General features: G+C 45.6%; 1 protein-coding gene across 41 annotated transcripts in view; it reads left to right on the top strand.

Annotated features, from left to right (window-relative positions):
• The window catches only part of MSI2 (musashi RNA binding protein 2), a 410,358-nt gene that overhangs the window by 100,679 nt on the left and 292,966 nt on the right, over nt 1-16,713 (top strand). The gene's annotated exons all lie outside the window — the stretch shown is intronic.

Here is a 16,713-nt window from a genome sequence, read left to right as displayed (position 1 = left end):
TGCCTTATATTATTCAACTGCACCATTGGGGCAATTGGGCAGGCGTTCAGGGCCCAGCGGAATGAGCAGGAAGGCCCTCAGAGGACTGACATACCACATTTTGATCTTGGTGAAGCATTGCGTTTCATGCCGTCTAATGCGGGGGCTTCCATTAAGTCCATTAAGTCTAAAATTACCTAAGTGCAACACTACTCCTGCTGGACCTGATCATTGGTCCTTAGGCTCAGGTTGGTCTCCTCTTGGCTAGCACCTGTCTCCAGAGTCTTCGGCAGGGATACTTCCCAAGATCTTCATAACCTTGCTGGGGATGGAGCCAGGGACCATCGACGTATAGAGAGGTGTCCTTCCATCCTCTCTCTCCAGCCTAAAACGGCAAATGGACATCTGTCTGAGATTATGTTCATATGGAGTGTGAGATGGGTGGGGATGAAGACCCTACTGGAGGCGATGCCGCTTAACTTTTTTATTATTTACCATTGCTAACAATAGCCTTTGTGTTTTTATATTTTTAGCTCAAACGTACAACAGTGTCCTCCTCCTTATCTTTCTCATTCCCCCACCCACCCTCCATTTTTCTTCGTTCCCTCCCTCAGGTCTAAATATATCCAACCAGTCAATCAAGTCTGGCAGGCATCAGTGCTATAGCTGTCAGCTTGAGTTAGCTCTGGCTGAGCTAAACTCCTGGCTTGTTTTCTGAGCCTGGAAATGTATTCGAACGGTGGGATGGAAAATGAGACTTGCAAATAAAGTACACTCTAGTCATGGGTCCTTCTATATCTATACAGAAAGAGTGACACAGCTTTTTTTTTTTAAGCTGTGCCTCACCCCCTTCCTGTGTTTTCCCTTAGAAATAATAAAATACCCACCGAAGTCTATGACTGCTTGCTTAGTCAACACAGACGTGCTTGGATTTTCATTAATCTGGCTTTTCTTTCTGCTTCTGCCACCCTGCATTGGCATAAACAAACAGTAGAAAAAAGTGGAAAATTAAATAATGCCATGTTGAAGACCTTGCAACGGAGGTGGAGGATTAAAAATGATTCTGCTTAGATCTTGCATTCTCTTGTGTTTTATTATCCCTATGCAAGGAGAAACAAGAGGGTAGCAAAAGAGGGAAGGCATTATTATTTGTTTTTGTTGTCGTTACTACGGCCTGTTCCCATGTAGGAACAACTCCCCCCCTTTCAACGCTGGCTGTGTGATGGCATAGCTATTTCTGGTGCAACCTGTCAGGGTAGAAGAGACTGGCTTTCCGGCTAGAGTAACAGCAAGAACAGATGGGGTGGACGACAAGATTTCTGTGGTGGCGTTTTGGGTTCCAAAGCTTCCTTAGTGGGGGATTTTACAATGTTTCTTTGAATTTATTTTACTGTTTTGCAATGGGCATGGTGTTGCACTTTCCATAACAGCCAGCCTGAACCGCATGAGAGCAGCAGGAAACTTTTTAGTGGGGAGGAACGGTTTCACCCAGCGCTGAAATGGAGCAGCCCCTGGGAAGTGCATCTCCTGTTTTCTGTTTACTGCAGAGCCTGGCTGATAATATCTGGGGATGTGTGCCTGGCACCGCCGTGGGAATTCAGTGTTGCAGGAAGCTGCCTGTTTTGAGGCTCTGTGAATAATGGCACTCGAGGGCGATGGATGCTGTAGGTGCCACTTGGCACGCTTCGAGAATTTGAGTTGTCTTTTTTTACCCAGTTCTGGTGTTAAGGGGGGGGTGATTGGTGGAAATGCAATAGCTAGGGGTGGGGGGAGAATTGCTTTGTTGGGAGCTGGAGGAATATAGAACCATAGAGTTGGAAGAGACCCAAATAATCAACTAGTCCAACCCTCCAATGCAGGATAGTCAGGAGTCCTTGAATTTTTGACAGTGAGAGTTGGCTGGAGACTTTCTTCGACCTTTACCTCCCCCCCCCCCAAGCTGTTTTAGACAGAAGAGAATTGGGTGACTTAAATGTTGCTGCTGTGGTCCAGGGTGTTGCCGCATGTGCTCACTCCCTCTTTGCTTGTTTTTAGTTTTTCCTCTTTTTTTAAAAAAAATGACTGTACCTGCTACATTGAGAGAGATCTGGGCACTCAACTTTTTTTTTGAGAAGCAGATTAACGTGTTGGCTCCCTGTTACGAAGGTTACATTTCTTCCAGTACAAACAGCTCCCCACTTCTGCTCAATCTACTTGCACATGACAGCGCACACGTGCAGTGCTGGGAACCCGGAAGTGACGAGTGGCAAGCCAGAAAACCCTCCCCAGAGCCCAAAGAGGATGTCCCCTTTGGGCTCCGGGGGTGTGTGTGTGTTTCCTTGCCAGCCACAAGGACTCTCCAGGGTGCTCCCCACTTACCTGCATTTCACTTATGAACGCGGGGGCCCAGAACATAACCCCTGCATAAGTGGAGAGTCGCCACACAGCTCTCAATGCCGGTTGGCGGATATCATAAATAGGAGAGTGCTCTTGCTCTCATGTCATGCTTCCAGGATTGCTTCCATTCTGATGCAGAGGGTGCAAATCATGGGGTGAAGACTTGAAACCAGGGTATTCTTTCTTTTCTTCTCAGAGGTGGAGAGGTGAGGGTGGGGGCATCTCTCCTGTCTTAGCTAATTCTTGGGATAAAACCCAAGTGCTCACTCTTCTCTGTCTGTCAATGAACTTAATTACCCGCCCCCAATTAAATAATGTCTGCCATAATGTGCTTATACCATACTAAACTCATATTAATGTATAGGATCCACTTTCAAATTCCAAAACATAACAGGGAGACACTATCTCCTCACCAACCTTGTTTGGACAGAGTTTGTACGTTTCATTATCCTTAGTGTGGCACATATTTTCAACAACCATTGAGAAGTTATTGGTTACTTCCTTCTTTTTCCAGTTAAAGCTAATACATATTCTTGAGGCTGCTAGAAGAGAGATAACCATTTCTTGGTCTTCCTTTAAAATTATGCTTCTTATATGACCAAAAAAGGATCTCTCACAGACCTAATGGAAATTTCTCTCGCTATCCATCCATTTTTATCTATTATGTGTGTGATTATATGTTTGCACATATATGAGACAGAAAATGTCCAAAATCCATTGACTATTGACGCTCACATGTGAATGTCTGAAAAATCAGACGTTGTCACCTAAATGTCACAGTCAAAACATTCGCTGGTATATGTCTGAAAAGTGAGGAAATAGATATATCTAATTTCAGAATCCATCTGGGATTGTCAGCGTTCACATGGGAACGTCAACATTCATCAGATTTTGGGCATTCACTGTAACATTAAGAGGGGGGGAAATCACATACATAACCATGGAGTGTCTGTTTTCCTCAAAAGTTCACCAACAAGGTGTCATTTTAAAACGTGAGAAGTATTGACATCGGAAGAGGAGGCTGGAGTTTGCATATGTTGCTTATGGACCATGAAATTCAGTTTCTAAAGTCTGAAAAGCTTTACGAGCCCTAAGCCAGGGCCAGAAAGCCTCTTTATGACATCGGAAAAACAAAAGCTTCCATGATACTGCCAGTATTCTAATAACCCAAATCTTTTAATATTTCATGCTGCGTCCACACTGGGAGTACTTGGTAGACTTCTGGTTGCTCCATCTTGAAAAGTATATTGTTAAGCATTTCTGCCACTGTCTTGATATGTAAACCCTATATTTTGTGATTTTCATTTGAAGTTTCAAAAGGGTATTATCATCACCATCAACAACATCATCATCCCACCCTAGGACCTTAGAGTGAAGAGCAGGTTAATGATGGTGATGGTGAAGATGATGATGAAAGGCAGTTTTAAAGTCTTTAGCGAATAAATATATAAAAAAATAAAAAGCTAGAAGTAGTTCTGTAAAGAAATTGGATCGCCCTGAAGCTATGCCCATTTTCTTGGGAGTAAATCTAATTGAACTCAGCGGGATTATTTCTGAGCAGAGGATTGCAGTGTGAATGGGGAACAGGAGAGAGGTTTATTCAAGCTATGCGTGGTGTAGAGGGAGAAGCTCTCCCCACCTTCCATCTGTCTAATGATGCCAGAGCTCATCCGGATGAAGATTCGGGGCAGACGAGAGAAGCTGTTTATTGACACAGTGAACAGGGCTGGATTAACCATTATTCTAAAATGGCTGTAGCCCGAGGCCCTAAGCTCTCCAGCTCAGCCAGAAATTCCTTGGGTGAACTTAAGCCAGTCACACTCTCTTAGCTTTACTTACCGTTGGGAGGATAAGGGGGAAGCAGAAGGAGTCCACCTTGAGTCATTTGGAGGATTGACATTCAGCCAAAGCCAGGAAAACAAGAAAGAAGTTGGGTGATTTTGCATTTTGTTTGACTTCATGATTCTTGCAATATATGATACATGGGATTTAGGCCATTCCCGCCTGTTGGCTTTCAGACCTCACACCATTAATCCAGGCCTAAAAGTGTGTGGTTTAATTGACTGGAATTCGCTGTTAAATTATGCAGGGTCAAACCCACACCACACATTTAAAATCTTTTACATGAACGGTGAGGGTGTGGCCATGGTGCTGGCAGGGACTGGCGGGAGCTGTAGTCCCAGACATTGGGAGGCCACCAGGTTGTCGAAGGTGGGCTTAGATTGCATTAAAATGGGATAAATTCATGGAGGAGGAGAGAGATCTGTCAATGGGTAGCAGCTATGGTAGCTAAATGGAGTCTCTCTCTCTCTCTCTGAAAGTCAGTTTTATTTTCATTTACACCCCACATTTTTCTTCCCAAGGAGCTCAAGGCTGAAGTGGTTCTCCTCATTTCATCCCCACATCAACACTGTGAGGTATGTTCAGCTGAGAGGGAGAGTGCCTGGCCCAAGGTCACTCAGGAAGCTTCATCCCAGAATAGGGATGTGAACCCCGGTCTCCCAGGGCCTAGTCCAACACTCTTACCTACTACATCTTAGTGGTTTACAGTAGCTGAAGCAGGGGGCATTGCCAGTGTGGTGTAGTGGTTAAGAGCGGTAGACTCGTAATATGGTGAACTGGGTTCGCTTCCCCACTCCTCCACATCTAGCTGCTGGGTGACCTTGGGCCAGTCACACTTCTCTGAAGTCTCTCAGCCCCACTCACCTCACAGAGTGTTTGTTGTGGGGGAGGAAGGGAAAGGAGAATGTTAGCCGCTTTGAGACTCCTTAGGATAGTGATAAAGCGGGATATCAAATCCAAACTCTTCTCTTTTTCTTCTTCTGCTATATCCTTAGGAAAACAGGAAGTTGCCTTATACTGAATCAGACCAGTGGTCCATCTAGCTTAGTACTGTCTATACTGACTGGCAGCTGCCCTCCAGGGTTTCAGGGCAGGGGACTGGAAATGCCACTGAGGACTGAACTGGGTACATTCTGCAAGCAAAGCAGATACACTTACTTGAGCTATAGTCCTTCCTCTTAGTCCTGAAGCACCTGAGTGGGTGAACATTTGGGAAGCTGGCTGCTGGACTAGATAGGACTTTTTTTGTGATCCAGCAGGGATCTTACCAGAGCAGCCAAGCCAACAGAACTGAGCGAGGCTGTGGCAGTTCTTAAATCTCAGGCCTACCCTTGCCTATGCAGAAAAAATGTGCAAGAAACATTTTGGGGGAAGTGGCCGATAATTATTCTTTCTTTCCTCTGTTCCATTATCCCCTCTTGCTGCTGCTGTCCTTGGGTTTATCTTCTGGGAGAGTTCTTATTAGAAGCTCTCTCCCGTTAACTGGGGAAGAATGAAAACAAATGCATGTTGGCTCTTTATTCTCTGAAAATCAAAGTGCCAAGATTCTTTTGAACTGCTCAGATGAAAGGCGCTATGGAAATGCAAAATACCATTTAGTCTGTTTATCGGCAGCCATAGGGGGGCGTTCATGCTGAAGGTTGGGCTTCATGCTTTCATAAGTATCTGCAATTCAGATATAGGATTAGACAAATCCATGGAGGCTATCAATGGCAACTAGTCATGATGGCTATGCTTTGCCTACAGGCAGTAATGCTTCTGAATATCCGTTGCTGGAATTGGTAGGAGAGGAAAGTGCTGTTGCACTTGGGTCCTGCATGCAAACTTCCTATTTGAGGCATCCAGTTGGCCACTGTGAGAACAGGATGCTGGACCAGGTGGGCTATTGGCCTGATCCAGATAGGCTCTTCTTATGTTCTTACAGTGTCCTGAATTGACCTGTCCCGTCCCAGTGCAAATACTGAGTCCATGCAAGTCTGTTATTTAAATTGTGTGGGTGTCAGGGCTCTGACAAGTGTGTGGCGGAGGGAAGGGGGCCAGAGACTGACCCAGCGAATTAAGGGGTTTGGTGCCACCCATGCGGCAGGAGCCGGGGGGGTGGGAAGAGGAAGGGTTGGAGCATTAGGATGGAGGTGGGGGCTCAGGACATGTTGGAAGTGGAGGAAGACAGTGTTCAGGCGAGGAGCAGGCCAGTCAAGTCCACGCCATCCCCACTGTCTCCTGGAGCCAGGAGGGGCTTGAAGAGGAAAGATCAGCAACAACTTCATGCAGGAGAAGTCTCAGGTTATGGGAACACACTCTGGCATATGAGGGTACATAAGCCTCGGAGCGGGGCATGGTCCCACTGCTGCTTCCACCGCTCCATAGGGCATGGATATGGAAAAGTTAAGGTCAGCTAAGTGGGCGCTAAAGGCCTGTGTCCGTCCAGAGCACCTTGGGAGCTACTGTAAGTGCATGCATTTGTCAATAAAGAATTTACCACCAGCCAGTTGCCTTCCTTGGCTAGGTGGGTGCAGGACAACGGAAAGCCTAGGTGAGCTGACAAGACTCCCCACTATGGACATTCAGCCCAAAACATGTGGAAGGCCGTGAGAACACTTCCCCCTAAATCATGCAAGGCAGAATTTGCAAGGGATGCTGCCTCCCATCCTCTAGGTTCTAAGCTATGGCTAGTACAAGACATGGCTTGGTGTGATGTTTGTCTTAACCCATTGCCTTGGCCCAAAGGTGGATAACCTTTGGCACTACAGATGTTGCTGGACTCCCAGCTCCCATCAACCCAGGCAGCATAAAAGGGCTGGAACACAGCAATGATATCTGCGCAATCACACATTCTGGCATTGAGAGAATGATGACTCCTCTAAGTCCATCTGCTGAGTTCAGGGTAGAAGTGTAATTTGAACCAGGCGCAAGGGTCAGTGCAGCTCAGCCTTTTAGCTGCTCTGCAGCACTGTGCTCTCTGTTGCAGTTGGAGTGGAGAAAACTGGTATGTAGTTTTTAACAATTGCCAAAGCAGACAAAAGACCAAATGTTACCTTGTGTACACAGCTGCCGCAGTATCTCTTTATATACATATTCTCTTAAACAAAATGTTGCCTTGGGAGGTTCCTCCTCCTTACATCTATTAATATGTTTTCATCTTCTCTTAATGAGCAATATGGCTCTTAATTTTATTTTAGCTTTATTAGGGCAATATTTGGTATGGTTTCTTAAGTTTGTCGAATACCCCATTTGTGCAGCGACATACTGAGCACCAAAACATTAACTATGGAACCCCGAGGGCTTGCAACTTGACTAAAAAACAGAATAAAACCTGTCTGAGATGTATGTTTGCTAAGAGGGTAGGAAAAACACAAGACGCAAACCACCAACTGAATATTCTTAAGCAACCTGAGAGCTTTAAATTTTTTTTTTTATCAAGCGAATATTTCAACAAATATTTTCAGCAAATAAATAAACACCATGTTGTATTTGTATGCATCCTTGAGCATTTTAATGCTCTAAATTGACCTTTGACAACCTGGTACATTCCAGTTGTTTTGGATGACAGCTGGAGTTCAGAAACATCTAGAGGGAACCAGGTTGGCGAATACTGCCCTAAAAGTCAGGCACAATATTAAATACCTTTTCTTTAAAGGGTATGGGGTTGCCGTTTGATTGTTTGTTTTTTAAATGCTAGAATTGCATCTTGGGATTTTTTTCCAGATTTTTAAAGTTTTACCTTTTCCTCCCTCCTCCCCCTTTCCCCTGTACAGATGAGCCCTGAAAAGCGTCTTTATTCAGTTTGACTGTTGCTATTATGTGGCTAGGCATTCAATAATAGTTGTGATTTATGATATGTGTGTGGCCTTTGTTGTTCTTTCTTCTGCCATCTATCAGAGAGGGAGAAGCCTGGCTTGATAATTCTTGGCAAATAGCTTTTTCAGTTTAGAATGTCAGCTGTCATGCTGTCGGGAGAGGTTATTTCTCGTGTGTGTGTGTGTGTGTGTGTGTGTATATATATATATATATATATATATGTGTGTGTGTGTGTGTGTGTGTGTGTAGCAGCGATCCTGTTTCTTTACTGTGGCTGGTTGATAAGGAGTACTTGCTGCGCTTCCTGGAAAAGTGTGTTGTAAGGTAACCCCGCTTGGAGGATGTGCTTTTAAAGCTCGACTGGAATTGTGCTTCCAGTGGTGTAATATCACTCTATTCAGGTAGGATAGAGCCCTTGTTCACGAAGGCCACATCGGCACTACACATTTAAATACCTCTTCTACCACTTGTAAGAGTCATGCTCTCCTTGCCCCAGCAAAGGATCCTGGGAAGTGTATTTTGTTAAGGGTGCTGAGAGGTGTTAGAGAACCTTTCAACAACAACAACAACAACAACAACTTGTTGCTGGCAACCCCAGCCACTCTGGACAGTTTCTAACATTAAGAGACAAAACAAAACATCAAACATTAGCAGGGCTGCCTTCAGATGTCTACGGAAAGTTGTATAATTGTTTAACTCTTTGACATCTGATCGGAGGGCATTCCACAGGGTGGGTACCACTACCAAGAAGGCCCTCTCCCTGGTTCCCTGTAACTTCACTTCTCACAATGATGGAACCTCCAGTAGGCCCTTGGAACTTGGACCTCACTATCCAGGTTGAACGACGCGGGCTGAAATGCACCTATACAAATACTGAAATTGTTATGGATGAATGCAATTAATATTGTATGCAAACATTTTTAAAATAAAATATTTAATGAAATGCTCCTTCGGGTATACAAGGCTGAGGTTGTTTTCCAGCACCCTCAACCAATTTCCCAGGTTTCCTTTGATGGGGGAGAGACATGACATAGTAGGCTGGAACTCTTCTATTCTGATATCTACTGACCTGTGTTCAGAGAATTTGTGATGCAATCCCCCCTACATCCAGTCTGAAGTGGGACAGTCCAGGACAGGTTTTCCACTGGATCAGCTCCTAAGGCAAAACCTTACATTTCCTGCTGTTTTTCTTTTCCAGCCAACCCTGCTCCCATCATTGGCTTAGGTATCTCACCCCACCCCCACCCCGCAATCCACGTTTTCTCTTGGTTTGAAAAAAGCAAAACAAATCTCCCAAACATTGCCCTACTGTTTTGCAAAGTATGTGCTTATTAGATAAACTTTGGGTACAATAAAAAGCTGCTTTCATATTTTTTTGGGAAGCTTGAGAGCCTAATTGAAGACAGACCATTAGTCCCAAATGAGACTAAGAGTATTGGCAGGAGAGGAGAGCAATTATGCTAAAGGTTGGTGTGGCCTGTCCCTCCCTTCTGCTTCTCCCCTCCTTATTAGCTATTTGTGGTAACGTATCAAAAACTCATTTGGATGTGGCATGCATTTCTGACATGCACTTGTGCTCTGCATGCTAAACGATTAGTTCTGCTGCAGACGGAGAAGGCATCATCCTTCGGTTCTTCCCCTGGGTCTGTATAAGGCCACATCCGCACTATCCATTCAAAGCACTGTGATACCACTTCAAACAGTCACGGCTCCCCCCCCCCCAAGAATCCTGGGAAGTGTAGTTTCATTAAGGGTGCTGAGAGTTCTTAAGATACCCCCTATTTCCCTCACAGAGCTACAATTCCCAGAGCAAGCTAACAATCAATCCCTCTTCCCAGGGAACTCTTGAGAACTCTATTTCCATGAGGGGAATAGAGGGAGTCTTCTAACAACTTTCAGCACCCTTAATGAAACTGTAAGTAAAGGTAAAGGGACCCCTGACCATTAGGTCCAGTCGTGACCGACTCTGGGGTTGTGGTGCTCATCTCGCTTTATTGGCTGAAGGAGCCGGCGTACAGCTTCTGGGTCATGTGGCCAGCATGACTAAGCCACTTCTGGCAAACCAGAGCAGCGCACAGAAATGCCGTTTACCTTCCCGCTGGAATGGTACCTATTTATCTACTTGCACTTTGACATGCTTTTGAACTGCTAGGTGGGCAGGAGCAGGGACAGAGCAACGGGAGCTCACCCCGTTGCAGGGATTTGAACCGCTGACCTTCTGATCAGCAAGTCCTAGGCTCTGTGGTTTAACACACAGTGCCACCTGCGTCCCTGTAGTTCCCTGGATTCTTTGGGGGAAGCAACAACTGTTACAATGGCATAAAGAGCTTTGCAAATATAGACTCTGTTTCCTGATGCTGCCTCTCTCTGAACCACTTCATCTTCCAGCTTTCTTTTCTTGATCTCTCCCATTGCTCAGCCACTACCATTGCTGGCCGGCTGCCTTTTCCAGGGCCCTCCCTCCTCTTTCCTATTATTTATTAGGATCAGAGCAACTCAGCCACAGCCTGTGGCAGCTTCCTATGTTCCATTTTGAGAACTGGACCATATCGACACCATATATTTAAAGCACTTTGATCCTACTCCAACCATCATGGTTTCCCCCAAGGAGTCCTGGGATCTGTAGTTTGTTAAGGGTGCTGAGAATTGTTAGGAGACACACCCCCAGCTATGATTCCCAGAGTTTCCGAGGAAGAGGGACTGACATGTCAAATCAACATGTGAGAAGAAAACAAATCTTCCATGCCCCAAACTTTTGTATGGCTTTGATTATGTGGAAGAATTGAGTTTTGTGGCCTTGTAAATACATAGGCAGCTAGACAATTGGTCCATCTAGCTCAGTATTTCCTACACTGGCTGGCAGCGACTCTCCAACTTTCCATACAGGGGACATTCTCAACCTTAGTTGGAGTAGTTGGAGATTCTGAGAATTGAGGCCTGGAGCTTCTCCATGCAAAGGGAGAGACGCTTTATCAGTGAGCTATGGCCCTTCCCTTAGGAACATAGGTAGCTGCTGCCTTGTACCAAGTCAAGACCACTGGTGTATCTAGTTCTGTATTATTGACACTGGCTAGCAGAGGCTCTCCAACATTTCAGGTAAGCATCTTTCCCTCGTCCTACCTGAAGATTTTGGGAATTGACCCCAGGACCTTCTGCATGCAAAGGCAGGTGTTCTACCACTGAGCTCCCGCTCTCCCCAGCTGTGACTGTGCTACTGACATCCTTAAAGTACGCTGTGATTTCAGGCGAAAGACTGAAGTGACACCACTCAGCAGCTCCTGGAGCGCTGCAGGTTTAATAGCTCTGGGTACGGGAGAGTGGTGACGAGACCCGGCAGCGCGACAGCAATTGACTTTTAATCCACTCCTCCGTACCAGCTTTCCTTTCCGATTCCTCTCGGGTTCAGCAGGATGCCAGCACGTGTTAGATTAGACAGAGACATGGTGCAGAAGCCTCTTCTGTTGCCATGTGACTTGGAAGCTTTCGAATGCCGACTCACGGCGGGCAGGTAAGCAGGCCCACAATCGTCTGAGAGGCTGCATCGCTGAGAAGGTCCACTTGGTTTGTGAGGAGGGCAGATACGTTGTATAGCCTTTGAATGGGGGGAGTGCCCTTTTTTTGCTATAAAGTGCAAGGCTGGGAAGATTACGCTGTTGTGGTGTAGTGGTTAAGAGTGCCGGCTCCACCATGAAGCTCAGTGAGTGTCCTTGGGCTCTTGGAGAAGAGCCACGTAGAATAATATAGTTGTAGAGTTGGAAGGGACACCAATGGTCATCTAGTCCAACTCCCTGCAATGGGATGAGGGTGGCGCTGTGGTTTAAACCACTGAGCCTCTTGGGCTTGCCGATCGAAAGGTCGGCGGTTCGAATCCGCATGACGGAGTGAGCACCCGTTGCTCTGTCCCAGCTCCTGCCAACTTAGCAGTTTGAAAGCATACCAGTGCAAGTAGATAAATAGGTACAGCTGTGGCGGGAAGGTAAACGGTGTTTCCGTGCACTCTGGCTTCTGTCCCATTGCACCAGAAGTGGTTTAGTCATGCTGGCCTCATGCCCTGGAAAGCTGTCTGTGGACAAATGCCGGCTCCCTCAGCCTGAAAGCGAGATCAGCGCCGCAACCCCATAGTCGCCTTTGACTGGACTTAACCATCCAGGACTCCTTTACCTTTTTACCTATTGAAATAATCTAAACTAAAGCATCCATGCTGCCTTGAACTTTTTGGTGGAAAGCTGGGCCTGAAATGTGATAGAACAGAAATCAATCAATCAATCAATTTCAGTCCAAGGGCTTCGTTACCTCATGAGCCACCTTCCAGAGGCAGCAGGTCAGCAGTAAGGAGGGCCAGAAGTGAAAGTGAGCAGAGCAAGAAATGTACCCCTAACTTTGTACAACAGGCTACATTCCAAACATGGCCAGAGGTTTGGAAGCAAGGCAATGCTACAGTTCAAGGCCGCTGGAGTAGTTTGTTTATTAGATTTATATCCTGTTCTTCGTTCAATAGGGGCACATGGTGGCAAACACATCTGTAAAAATACAGTGGTACCTCGGGTTACATACGCTTCAGGTTACAGACTCTGCTAACCCAGAAATAGTGCTTCAGGTTAAGAACTTTGCTTCAGGATGAGAACAGAAATCGTGCTCTGGCAGCGCGGCAGCAGCAGGAGGCTCCATTAGCTAAAGTGGTGCTTCAGGTTAAGAACGTACCTCCGGAACAAATTAAGTATTTAACCTGAGGTGCCACTGTAGTGTGTATTTTTCACATGGGGAAAATCCAGACCCCAGTATGTGAAGCTTATTTAGAGCTTCATATCTGTCAGATGTTGCTAATTTTCTTTCATCCCCAAGATGGGGGTAAATTTTACATCCAAATAAATGAATCCAGGATCCTAACAACAAAGGGAGCCAGTGTGGTGCCCACCAGGAGTTGTTGGGCTCCACTTCCCATGAACTCCAGCCAGTATGGCCAGTTGGTAGGGATGGTGGGAGTTGGAGAGCACCACCTGGGCTTCCCTAACCTACGGGGGCGATTATTTTCACCAACCAGCTTCAAACTGCTTTATGATCTTTTGTGGTCAGTCCCCAGCATTTCAAGGCTAATGAGCTGGTTCAGAAGTAGATACAAATGTAGTTTAGCTAAACAAACCATAGCTTATTGTTATGCCAAAACTGTCCTGTTGTGCATTAGAACATCCATTCAGCGGTATTTTACTTAGCTGAAATCCAGCTTTCGCTGTGCAGAATATTAATGATCAGTGTGAGATTTATTTTTTACGTTTTCAAATTTGACAACTATCATTCCAGTGCTGACATTTTTTAATGTCGCAACAATGAAACAGGATTCTACCAATGAGCTCAAAGAAATAATATAGATTCCTTGGTTTGTGACAGTCTCTTAAAACCTTAAAAAAGGGTGGGAGGAATCGTCTAATACGAGCATATAAACAGAAGACTTGGACCTTTCGTTTTTTACTGTGTGCTGTTACCAAGTACTTCAGTTTACAATGCTAACAACTTTTAAAATCAATTCTTCCTGGAGATAACTGATTTATTAGATGACTACTCTTCTGCAGGCAAAGTAATCGCAATTAACAAACAAAGCGGTGTGCAGCAGCTATCGTACTGAGCAATAAATCTTCCAGCATTGGGAGACTCCTTTAATAGGCTTTGAAAGGAAAGCTGAGCGTGCAAGCTGATGTGTGCCTCAAAGAGAGAGCTGTTCAGATGTAATGGGGAAACTTGGTCTCGCATGCCCTCCGCTCTGTTCTTAACTTTCTTTCGTTCCTGGGAAGAGGAGATCTGTTGCACACAGCGTTTCCACTGGTGTAACTGTTGTGCTGGATCACAGAGGCCTTTTGTGCAAGCAGACGAGAACATTGGATTCAGTCTTGTGGTTTGTTTAGGGGCAGCCAGTCTGGTGCCATAGCTCAGTGGTAGAGCATTTGCTTTGCGTGCAGAAGGTCCCAGGTTCAATCTCCAGCAGCTCCAGGTAGGACTGGGAGAGACCTTCGCCTGGAATTCTGGAGAGCCTCTGCCGGCCAGTGTAGGCAATACTGCACTAGATGGACCAGTGGTTTGATTCAGTACAAGGCAGGTTCTATGTTCCTTACTATTGGCCACTGTACGCTTTTGAATTTCATGTTTCTGCAGTCCGTCAGTAGGAGAACTCAAGTCATGCGCCCCTTGAGAAGTAGTGTTTTTTTTTAAATAAAAAGATGTGTCCGTTTACAAATTATTTTCTCAGTTTACTTGTCATTTAGTCTTTTGATGGTGCAGGACAGGTGTTGAATTTATTATCTCTGTGTTGGGTTAATTCATTTGTGGCAGGGGTGGTGTGCATTGTTCTTCACGCTGCTTTTTACCTCCAGTGTAGGCTGTTTTAAGTTGGAGGACGGGGTCTCTTGGTTCCCTTGTTGAACAACCCCATAGGTTTGGCTTCCAAGTTCCTTGCTTCCCCCTGGCTTTGCCTGTGCTTCAATAAACTCTTGCTCCAAAGGACCTGTTAGCATGGTTTTCAGCAGTGGGGGATTATTCCTTGCTGGGTTTTGAAAAAATGATCCGAATGGAACTGACGTTGGTATCTGTGCGCCATCTGTGACATTACACATTTACTTAGGTTTCTACAGGACTTGAGGACTGTTTTGATTGGTGGTGCTTTAACTGCCATCACCCCCCCCCCACTTTCTTGCCACCCTCTTCTCTGGAAGCTGAACTTCCTTGCTGGGAGGATTTATAGGGATGTGTTTCTTAAGTGTGCAGGAAGAAAAATCTGCTACACGGAAACAGCAGTATATATTACTAATCTGATTCAAACGGTTCGAAACAGCATGTGGTACAGTCCTTTGGAGACTGTGCTGCATCGCAATGCAAGTGAGAAGTGGATCGAAAAATTGTAGAGTTGGGAAGGTACCCCGAGAATCATCTAGTCCAACCCCCTGCAGTGCAGGAACATGCTTAATAAAAGGTGAAAGATTTCTACGACCTGAAGAGAAACCAGAGTATGAGCTGTGCAGGAATATGAAGCTGTCCCATGTGGGGATTGAACCTGCAACCTTGGGAGTTATCAGCACCATTCTCTAACCTACTGCGCCTTTCCCTAACACTCCCTGTATGTAGAAGATAAGCCTTAAATCCTTTTCTGTGTTGCACTTAATTTATACATTCCTCAAACTTTTTTCTTAAAAAACCAAACAAAAAAACAACCAATCTTGGAGAAGATGCACACATTCAGTCTTCTCTTGCCTAGAAACATGTTCTGAAGTGGTACTGTCTTGGGAGACTATATCACATTATTTTCCTGAAAGCTTGAATCAGCTCATGGATTCTGTGTTGAAAGGAATCAAAATTAACTGTCTGGTAGTCATTATCACACGGGATGCTCAAAGGCACAGGAGCACCTGCTTTGCTGCCAGACAGGGCTGTTGGCAGGGAGGCTACTCAGGAGGAAGGATCTACCCAGGAAAAGGGAGAAGACCCAGCTGCAAGCCATCATCCTGCTTCAGGCTATGACCAGGTTGAGGTCACTGAGATCTGCAAGGAAACCCTAATAACTGTATTGCAGCCTGCAGATGCCCACCTGTCATTGGTGCTAAGAATGGCTTTCTTTGTGGTGGCCCCTAACTTGTGGATTAATCTCCCCTTGGTGATCAGGTGGGTGCCGATGGTTGGGCACTTTTGCTGGCAATGAAAAACAACGTTATTCCCTCAATCTTTCCCAGACAGTTAATAGCTGCTCCTGGCCCCTCTGGCTACTATCTTTGATGCTGATAACTTCCACTGTCACATTTTGTTCTGTGTTCTTGTTTTTGTTGACATGTAAAGTGCTTTGGTATTTTATTTTTAAAAAACGAATATTGGAATACAGGTAATATTAATAAATAAGTATGCAAGCCCCCTCAGTCTCCTCTAGACTTTTGCTAGGGTAATGGCTCCCTCCGGAGCTCATTAATTTACCTGCTTCAACTGCATTGGTTTCTTGGGCTCCAGCCTCCACGCTCAGAGCTATTGGTGGGCGTCAAGCTACTTGAAGGACCACCATCACCCAGGTGAACCTGCCCATTCTGGGTTCAGTGGTGATGCTATGCTGTACTTTATAAGCCATAGTTTGCTTGTTTGGAGCACACACTTTGGTTTGGCGCCTGCACTACAGTTAGGACAGACCATGGCTTGGCAGTTGTGTCTAAACAAGCCTTTTTAGTAAGGTTGGGTTGCAGCCAACTAAGTTCTACTCTTGAGTAGACGCATTTAAATGAATGACCCTGTGCCAGTCATGCCCATTTATTTCTAGGTGTCTCTTCCGAGAATGACCGGTGTTAGATACAACCTGCATGCTCAGGTTATTGAGTATTTAAGCTATTACCTGTTCTGCTTTCCCCATTGCCTCTTGTTCAGGAGTCGAAATGAGCCTGGCTGCTGGCTGGACACGGATGGGAACTTGCAGCATGCCAGCTTGCCCAGCAGTGGTCTGGCTCACATAGAGAGCCTACATAGTAGTTGGAACCTCTGCTCCTTCCTGGCTGTCAATTGGACCCTGACAAAAGGAGGAATTTACACGGACTTTCTCCTCCTCTTGAGTAGTCTTATAAGATTAGTAGCCCAGTGCATCTAGCAAGTTACATTGCCAGTAGCGCCATAGTTCCTGTTTGGCTTTGCTGCAGTTCTGGGATCTGGCTGGGAGCCCAGGCAACTGTGTCATCAAATCCTCCAGAGTTGCAGCTTCTGAAT

Source organism: Podarcis vaucheri (assembly GCF_965113315.1).
Source record: "Podarcis vaucheri genome assembly, chromosome: 15".
Lineage (NCBI taxonomy): Eukaryota > Metazoa > Chordata > Lepidosauria > Squamata > Lacertidae > Podarcis > Podarcis vaucheri.
The sequence above is the reverse complement of the archived record's forward strand: the minus strand, read 5'-3'. Positions and strand labels throughout refer to the sequence as shown.